This window comes from Manis javanica, chromosome X (genome assembly GCF_040802235.1).
Source record: "Manis javanica isolate MJ-LG chromosome X, MJ_LKY, whole genome shotgun sequence".
In the NCBI taxonomy this organism is placed as follows: domain Eukaryota; kingdom Metazoa; phylum Chordata; class Mammalia; order Pholidota; family Manidae; genus Manis; species Manis javanica.
Genome location: NC_133174.1, coordinates 102,032,847 through 102,042,340, shown reverse-complemented (window position 1 = coordinate 102,042,340; position 9,494 = coordinate 102,032,847).

Below are 9,494 nucleotides of genomic sequence, written 5' to 3'. Positions count from 1 at the left end.
CTTTATCCCAGCATCTCCCATAGAGACAAAAGAATGTGAAGACATCACGCACTTGCTCCCACACTATGTCTGCCATCCGCGCATTTTAGGGTAGGCTGTGCGTAAGTTCCTCTCCTTTTCCCTTGAGCTTCTGGCAGGAAAAGATGCCTAGCTAGGGGAGGGGTCTTCAAGCTCGGCAGAAGAGCCCTTAAGTAGCGACCTCATTCTCATCCCTGCAACACTGGTCCCAAACATACTAGAAATGACATCTTAAAGACAGGTATAGAGATGTTTTAAAGCTTTGTCAGAAATGAAGTACCCAATACAGGTCATGTAATTGTTCTATATGGTCAACAGATGGCACTATGATACTACATTTAAGTTCAAAGGAGCAACCTTTTTTTTTTTTTTTTAAGGATGACACTTTCTCCCCCAAATAAAAAAGTAGAAAAGGAGCCAGCACTTTTTGATTATCTACTATGTGTCGGACTCCATACTCAACGCTTTAAACACTTGATCTCATTTTAATGGCCATAACAACTCTCTAAAGCACTGTCATAAGCCCTGTTTTCGAAGACAAGGAAAGTAAGGAACAGAGAGGCTAAATAACTTATTCAAAGCTGTTCGGTCGGTACTCACATCATGATTATTAATCAGATAGTCATGCTATTTGAGTCCTAAGCCTCAGACTATTCAATGAAAATTTGGGTGTCCCCCAGAAAGTGGTAACCTTTTCCCTACATCTTTATTACCAGCTGTGTATCCACAATACTGTACCAAGAACAGTGCTGATGGCATTCCAAATGTTTCTCTCAGAATCTTTACCTCTCGAACTTAAGTCCATGCATACACTTACATACTCATACATATAATATGCTGAGAGACTTGGTCAACCCAAAAGGAATCCAGTGAGCTACTATGGACCAATAAGTATTTAAAAACAACAACATAAATGAATCTCAAAATAATTACGCTGTGTGAAAGAAGCCAGAAGTAAAAGGGTGCATTCTGTCTGACTCCATTCATAGAAAGTCTCAAAAATGCAAACTATAATGACACAAAACTTACCACTGGTTGCCTGAGGAAGTGGGGGAGGGGAGAGAGGGAAGGAATAAAAGTGACCTGATGAAACTCTTGGGAGGAACGATTATATTCCTTATTTTGGAACTTCTCTGTATGCTGATTGTCAACTTGGTTACACAGCTGTGTGTATTTTTCCAAACTCAACCAAATTTCCTGTATATAAATTTTTAAGGGCTGAGGCCTTATAACCCCTTCACTCTCCTCCTCTAATCTTCTAAAGTTTTCATAGGTATCATATCTGAATACATTAAAACCGCCTCAAGACCATGTTATACTTTTTGCTGTTAGCAGTCATACATATTTTAAAGAACTTAAGGGAAGGAAAATGCTCTTTTATGTTTACTATTTCTGTTTTTCTTTATTCCTCAAGTTCCAAGATTCTCTCTGGTATCATTCATGTTCAGCATGAACTTTCTGTAGTATTGCTTGGAGAGATATCAATGAATTCTCTTAAGTTTTTCTTTATTTAAGAATGTCTTTATTTTGCCTTCATTCCCGGAGGACATTTTTTACTGGATATAGAATTCTGGTCTGGTAGTTCTCTCCTTGCAGCAATTTAAAGACATTGTTCTCTGTCTTCTGCCCTCCACGGTTTCTGATGAGAAACCCACAGTATTTCATTTTGTTATCATGTATGGTATGTGTCATTTTCCTCTAGCTTCTTTCAAGATTTGTGTTTATCTTTGGTAGTAAGAGTTTTATGATCTGTCTAGGAGTGATTGTCTCTAAGTTTATGGTGTCAGAGTTCTTGAATCTGTGAATTGATGTTTTTGACCAAATTTTGGGAAGTTTTCAGCAATTATTTATTCCCAAATGGCTTTCTGCAGCAATCCCTTTTCTGCTCCCTGTGGGCCTTTAATGACATGAATTTTCCACCTTTTGATGTTGTTCCAGAGATCTCAGAGGCTCTGCTCAATTCCTTTTTTCATTTTATAGTTGGCACTCACTTTTTAAATTTTTAATTTTAAACATTTACATGCAGTGAATGATTTAATAGAAATAAGCACACAGAGCTATTAGACACGAAAGATATACACCAAATCCCAGGGGTCAGGGAAAGTGGTGGAGGTGATATCTAAGAGAACTGTGATGGATGAATACAATTAAGCAAGAATGGAGGGACCAACAACTGCAGGCCTGAGAATGATGAGTGCAAGCGCACAGACTTCTAAGAGAGCAGGGAATGTTTGGAGGAAAATGACTGGTTTGTTGCAGCTGAGACATATGGTGCCAATGGGAGAATGATGAGAGATGGTAAAGTAAATGGAACAAACCATGAGATTTTACATGTCACAATGAAGATTTTTGACTTAATCAATCCTGAGGACGATTGGGAAGCAACGTTTTTTGAAAATGTGAGCTTTTTGTCATTTTGACTCTTCTAAGTTTTCTCATGTTTTTATAATGGACACGTATCACTTTTTCCTTAGAAAAGCCTTTAGCAAAATATAATTCACATGCCATACAGTTCATCATTTTCAAGTGTTCAAGCCAATGGTTTTCTAGTGTATTTACAGAGTTGAACAACCATCACCACAATCTATTTTACAACAATTTTATCACTTCCAAAAAAAAACCCAAAAAAAACCCTGTGCCTTTTAGCAATTACTCGCCACTTCCTCCCAGCCCTCTTCCCTTTCACCCTAGGAAATCACTAATCTGCTTTCTGTCTGTATGGATTTGCCTATTCTGTACATTTCATATGAATGGAGTCATAAAATACATGGCCTTCTGTGTCTAGCTTCTTTCATTTAGCAGAACATTTCCAAGATTCATTCATATTGTAGCATGAATCAGTACTTCATTCCCGTTTATTGCCAGATAATATTGCATTGTGTAACTACATTTTATTTCTTCACTCACCAATTGATGCAGTCTTGTGTTGTTTCTGCATTTTGGCTGTTATGAATAATGCTGCTGTGAATATGTGTGTACAAACTTTTGTGTGGACATAATTTTCAGGTCTCTTGGGTGTATGCCTAGGAGTGGAATTGTGGAATCACATGGTAACTCTGTGCCTGAGTAACTGACAGATTATTTTCCAAAGCAGTTGCACCATTTGCATTCTCACTAGCAGTGTATAAAGGTTCAAATTCTCCACATCTTTGCCAATACTTGCTACTATCCATCTTTTCTGCTTCCCAATTTTATTGAGAAATAACTGACATACATCACTGTATAAGTTTACGATATACAACATGATGGTTCGATTTACACATATTGTGGAAATGATTACCACATTAGGTGTAGCTAATATCAGTCATCTCATACAGATACAGTAAAAAGAAAAACAAATTTTTCCCTGTGATGAGAACTCTCAGGATCTACTTTTAACAACTTTTGTATGTATCATACAGCAGTGTTAACTATAATCATCATGTCGTACATTTCATCCCTACTACGGATTTAACATAACTGGAAGTGTGTATCTTTTGACCACTTGCCTCCAGTTTTTCCTACCCTCAGCCCCACCCTGCCCCCAGCCTCTAGTAACCACGATTCTGATCTCTTTGTCCATGAGATCTGCTTTCTTGATTATTTCCATCCTATTGGGTGTGAAGTGATACCTCATTTTGGTTTTGATTTGCATTTCTCTGGTGGATAATTATGTCGAGCATCTCTCTATGTGCTTATTGGCTATTTGTACATCTTATTTGGAAAAATGTTATTCAGATACTTTGCCATTTTTTAATTGGGCTATTTGTCCTTTTATTATTGAGTTGCGGGTGTTCTTTGTATACTCTGGATCTAAGTCATTTAACAAATACGTGATTTAGAAATATTTTCTCCCAATCTGTGGGGTGTCTTTTCTATTTCCTGATTGTGTCCTCTGAAGCACAGAAGTTTTTCATTTTGATGATCTCCAATTTATCTTTTTGTTTGTTTCTTTTTTTATGGTTTTAGTGTGATATCTAAGAAACCATTAACTAGTCCAAAGTCACAAGATTTATACCTGTGTGTTCTCCTAAGATTTTTATAGTTTTAGCTCTTATGTGTAGATCTTTGATCTATTTTGAGTTAATTTTTCATTAACTATGTCAATATGTTATTATTATTATGTGCGTAAGGCAAAGGACCAGATTCTTCTGTTTGCATGTGGATATCCAGTTATCCCAGCATCATTTGTTGGAAAGACTATCTTTTCCCCCACTAAATGGTCTTGACACTCTTGTTGAAAACCAATGGACCACAGATGTATGGGTTTATTTCCAGGCTCTCGATTCGATTCCATTGATCTATATAAGTCCATCCTTATGCCAATATCACACTGCCTGAACTACTGTAGCCTTGAAATGAGTTTTGAAATCAGGATGTGTGAGCTTCAACTTCGTACTCTTTCAACATCGTTTCAGCTATACTGGGTCTCCTGTGCTTCCATATAAATTTTAGGATAAGCTAGCAATTTCTGCAAAGAAGCCAGCTAGAAGTTTGGTAGTGATTACATTGAACTTATAGATCAATTTGGGAAATATTGCCATCTTAACAATACTAAATAGCATTTAACTTAACATCAAAATGAACATGGAACATATATTACTTTTTAATTTATTTTTTATTTTTCTTAAAACACTTTAATGGTCAACGACTTTGCCCAAGGCACCAGCCAGTCTGGGACTGTGCCAGCTGTGAGCGGACCTGGTGCCTGTCTGCCGAGGCCCGAGGATCCAGATCGTGTTGGGCAAGCTACTGCCCGGCCGGGGCCGCCTGTGAGAAGGTAGTCTCTGAAAAGGCTGCTGAGCAGCGGGTTGCTGTGGAGCACCCTGTCTATGATCTCTGGTGTGATGCGCCCACTGCCATGTTTCTGGGCCTCGTTGCCCACCAACTCCAAGACCTTGGCTGTCAGGTACTGGTGAGGTCACTGCTCTCACATTGGACCCTGGCGGGCCTGGGCCTGCAAGGATAAGGTGCAGGCGCGAGCCTGTGTACCCTGCTCCCTGGCACCTCTCTCTGATGGAACTCTCACTTCCCGCGGGACAGGAGAAACTCAAACAGTACGATTCAGTGGCACCATGTATATGCCCGCAGTGTTGGGCATCCATCACAGCTATCTAGTCCCGAGACGTCGGCACCACCCCAAAAAGAAACCCCTGTACTCCTCTGGCACTCACCCCACTGCCGTCTCTTCCCCGAGGCAGCCCCGAACCTGCTCCCAGCCTGCTCCCTGTCCGTGGAGGTTTGCCTATTCTGGAGATTTCCTACAAATGGCCTCACACCGGTAAATAGGTGGCCTTCTGTCTCTGGCCGCTTTCACTCAGCATAATGTTTGCCTTGTGGCTTGTGCACATGGTAGCATGAATCAGCTCTCTGTTCCTTTTCATAGCTGAATAACAAACTCTACACCAGTGGTCAACCGCATGTTGTGTATCTGTTTATCAGCTGGTGACGTTCAGGTGATTTGCACCTTGTAGCCATCGTGAATAGGGCCGCAGTGATGATTCCTGTACAAGGTTCTGTTCCAACACCTGTTTTCAATTCTTGTCAGTATATAGCTAGGGCTGACATTGCGGGGTCATATGGTAATTCCATGTTTACCATACTGAGGAGCCGCCCAACTGATTTCCCAAAGCGCCAGTACCATTTTCCATTCCCAGAAGCAGTGAATGCGGGTCCCAGTTTCTCCACATCCTCCACTAAACTTGTTTTTTCTGCTTGCTTTGCTTTCTCTTGCCTTGTCTTGCCTATAGTAGCCCTCCCACGGGGTGTGAAGTGCCATCTCATGGTGGTTTTGGTTTGCATTGACCTATCTGTTAATGATATTGAGCAGCTTTCATGTGCCTCTTGGCCATTTATAACTGCTTTGCAGGAACGCGTGTACTAGGACTTTGCCCACTGTTTCACTTGGTTGCTTGTCTTCTTTTTTTTTTTTTTTTTTGCTTTTGAGCTAGGAGTTCTTTATGCATTCTGGAAGACAGACCCTTATCAGATACATGATTTGCAAATGTTTCTCTCATCCTGTGGGCTGTCCTGTCATTTTCTAGGTAGGGTCCTTTGTGCACAAAAGTTTTTATTTGGATGGTGTACAATTCATCTTTTTTGTTTGTTTGCCTTTGGCGGCTGTGCTTTTGCTGTCATATTCAAGTAGTCTTGGTGTAATCCGAGGTCATGGGGAGTTACACCTATGTTTTATTCCAAAAGTTTTGTACTTTCAGCCCTTATATTTAGCTCTGAGATCCATTTTAGAGTTAATTTTTGTACATGGTGTGAGACTGGGGAACAAATTTGTGCTTTTGTCTGTGGATATCCCGTTGTCCCAGCACCATTTGTTGAAGAGGTTGCTCGCTCCTCCATTGAATGGCCTCGGAACCCTTATCGAAAATCAACTGCTGATATACATATGGGCTAATTTCTGGCACTAATTCTAAAGCATTGACCTATGTGTCTATAATTATTCCAGTACCATGCTTTTTAGGATTGCTGTAGCTTTACAGTAAGTTTTGAAATTGGGAGGTATGGTTCCTCCAACTTTGTTCTTCTTTTTCAAGGTTCAGTTTATCCATTCTTTTCTTTTTTTTTTTTTTTGCAGGGGTTGTCTGGTCCTTACTCCCCATACATTCAGAATCCCAGTGTATTACCCAAAGTACCCATTAAGACCATTCTCTCTCCTGCACTTCTTTTCTTTTTATTAAGGTATCATTGATATACATTCTTAGACATTTTCACATTAAAAACAATATGGTTACTACATTTACCCATATTATCAAGTCCACCCTATACCCCATTGAACTCACTCTCTATCAGTGTAGTAAAATGCCACAGAGTCACTACTTGTCTTCTCTGTGCTACACAGCATTCCCCATGACCCCCCTACACACCATGTGTAGCATTCATCATACTCCTAAATCCTCTTCTCCCTCCCCTCCCTACCTGCCCTCTCTCACCCTCCCCTTTGGTAACCACTAGTCCCTTCTTGAAGTCTGTGAGTCTGCTGCTGTTTTGTTCCTTCTGTTTTGCTTCGTTGTTATACTCCACAAATGAGGGAAATCATTTGGCATTTGACTTTCTCCACCTGGCTTATTTCACTGATGTGTTCCAGCTCCATGCATGTTGTTGCAAATGGTAGGATTTGTTTCTTTCTTATGGCTGAATAGTATTCCATTGTGTATATGTACCACATCTTCTTCATTGTGTATATGTACTGCATCTTCTTTATCCATTCTTCTACTAATGGACACTTAGGTTGTGCAGCACAGAAGTTTTTTAATTCTGATGAACTCTATTTTATCATTTTTTTGTTGTTGCTTGTGTTTTTGATCTCATTTCTAAGAATTTATTTCCAAATCAGATAAAGATTTCCACTTAGGTTTTCTCCTAAGAGTTTTATAGTTTGAACTTGCATTTAGATATATAATCCATTTTCACTTAATGTTTTTATGTGGTGTGAAATTAGGTTTTGAACTTCATTCTTTTGCACATGGATATTTAGTTGGCCCATCACCATTTGTTGAAAAAACTATTCTGTCCCCATTGAATTGTATTGGCACCCTTATCAGCTCAATTAACCGTAAGTATATGGGTTCATATGTTGACTCTCAATTGTATTCCATTGATCTCTATGTGAACGTTTATGCCAGTACCATAGTTTACTTACTATTGTAGCTCTGTTAGTAAATTTTGAAATTGCAAATTATGAGTCCTCCACCTTTGTTCTTTTTATTGCAAGGTAGTCATAACTATTTTTAATTTTAATGTCTTAAAATCTGTTTCTCAAGTATAGTTTATTAGGTTTAGAATTCTTGGGGTATTTTTTCCCTTCAGTATGTTAATATATCATCCCACTGCCTTCTGGCCCCCATGATTTCTGATGACACTTCAGCTGTTATTCTTATTGAGGATCCCTTGTATGTAAGAGTAACATTTTACTTGTTTTCAGGATTCTTGCTTTGGCTTTGGCAGTTTGTCTATGATGTTTGTAGGTGTGGATATTTCTTAGTTTATCCTACTGGTTGATCATTGAATTACTTAACCATGCAGGTTCATGTTTTTCATCAAATTTTAGTAGTTTTTAGCAATTATTTCTTCAAATACTCTTTCTGCCTTTTCTCTCTTTCTCCTCCTTCTAGGTCTCCCATTATGTATATGTGGGTATATTTGATGTTATCTCACCTACCTCTGAGCCAATTATTCTTCATTCTTTGTTTTTTCTGCTGTTTAGTATAACCACAACTGACCTATCTTCAAGTTCCCAGACCCTTTCTTCTACTAGTTCACATCTTCTGTAGAACTCCATTAGTGAATTTTTCATTTCAGTTATTTTAATTTTAAGCTACACAATTGGTATTTGGTTCTTTTATATGATTTCTGTCTCTTTACTGACATTCTCCATTTGGTGAGACATCATTATCATACATCCCTTTAATTTTTTAGATATGCTTTTCTTTGGTTATTTGAACATTTTTATAATAGATGATTTAAAGTCTTTTCTAGTAAGTCCAACATCTTGGCTTCCACAGGTGCATTTTCTGTTGTCTGATTTTTTTTCCCATCATATGGACCTTCCATTCCTGTTTCTTTGAATGTCTTCTAATTTTTTTTGAATACTTGACATTTTAAATAATGTACTATGCTTACTCTGAGCCTTAAGATGAGGGCCTTCTGAGATTTTTGGGGGGGATGTCTACAGCCCTGCACACCCATGTAGCCTTCTGACATTCCAAAAATACATTAATCTTTTAAAAGCCTGCTATGAATATCTCATTTGCCAGTTTTTTCCTTTAAGTTCTTTAATCAGCCTCTTATCAATTCCCACCGGTATCACTATCTCAGGTAGCTGTAGTATTAAACAATTACCACTGGGTTTTTTCAACAAATTCCCTAGGTATAGAGTTGTTTGAACAGAGGGAGCTCTGACTCAGATCAATTAAAGACAACCCTGAGAATGGAACAATGCAAGGAGCTTCCAGACATGTCAAATAGTAACAATTATCAGGAGACGGATTTTGTGGAACTCCAAACCTGTTTCTCTTTCTTTCAGTGGTTGCTAGAATGCTGGTTTTGACTACTGTAGTCGTGAGGCTGTTAGTTTTCAAGGTTCCCATAGATCTGGGGGATAGCAATAGAGCAAGCAAAAACACCACAAAGCTTGATGTTTTTACCAAGATTCAACTGTTTTTCTTGAAGAAATACACCTTGGATTATTGCAAGCCTTCAGTTAATTTTCAGAGTTTTAATAAAAAAGTTAACTTTGACCACTTTTTAGTGTTCTCACTGCTTTTATGGGGGTGGATTTTGGAGAGCATCTTTATTAGGATCCTTGACAGCTATCTGACTTTTGTTTAGATCTGCAGAACATTGTCTTTTCTCACATAGTAATAAATTCTAATAAGTCTTCCTTGCACAATGTGGAGAAGTATTTCAACAGTTGAATGTTTGGTAATATAAACAAAGCCATTTTTTCTATTTACAGTGTACCCTCATTTAATTTTTATCTTTCA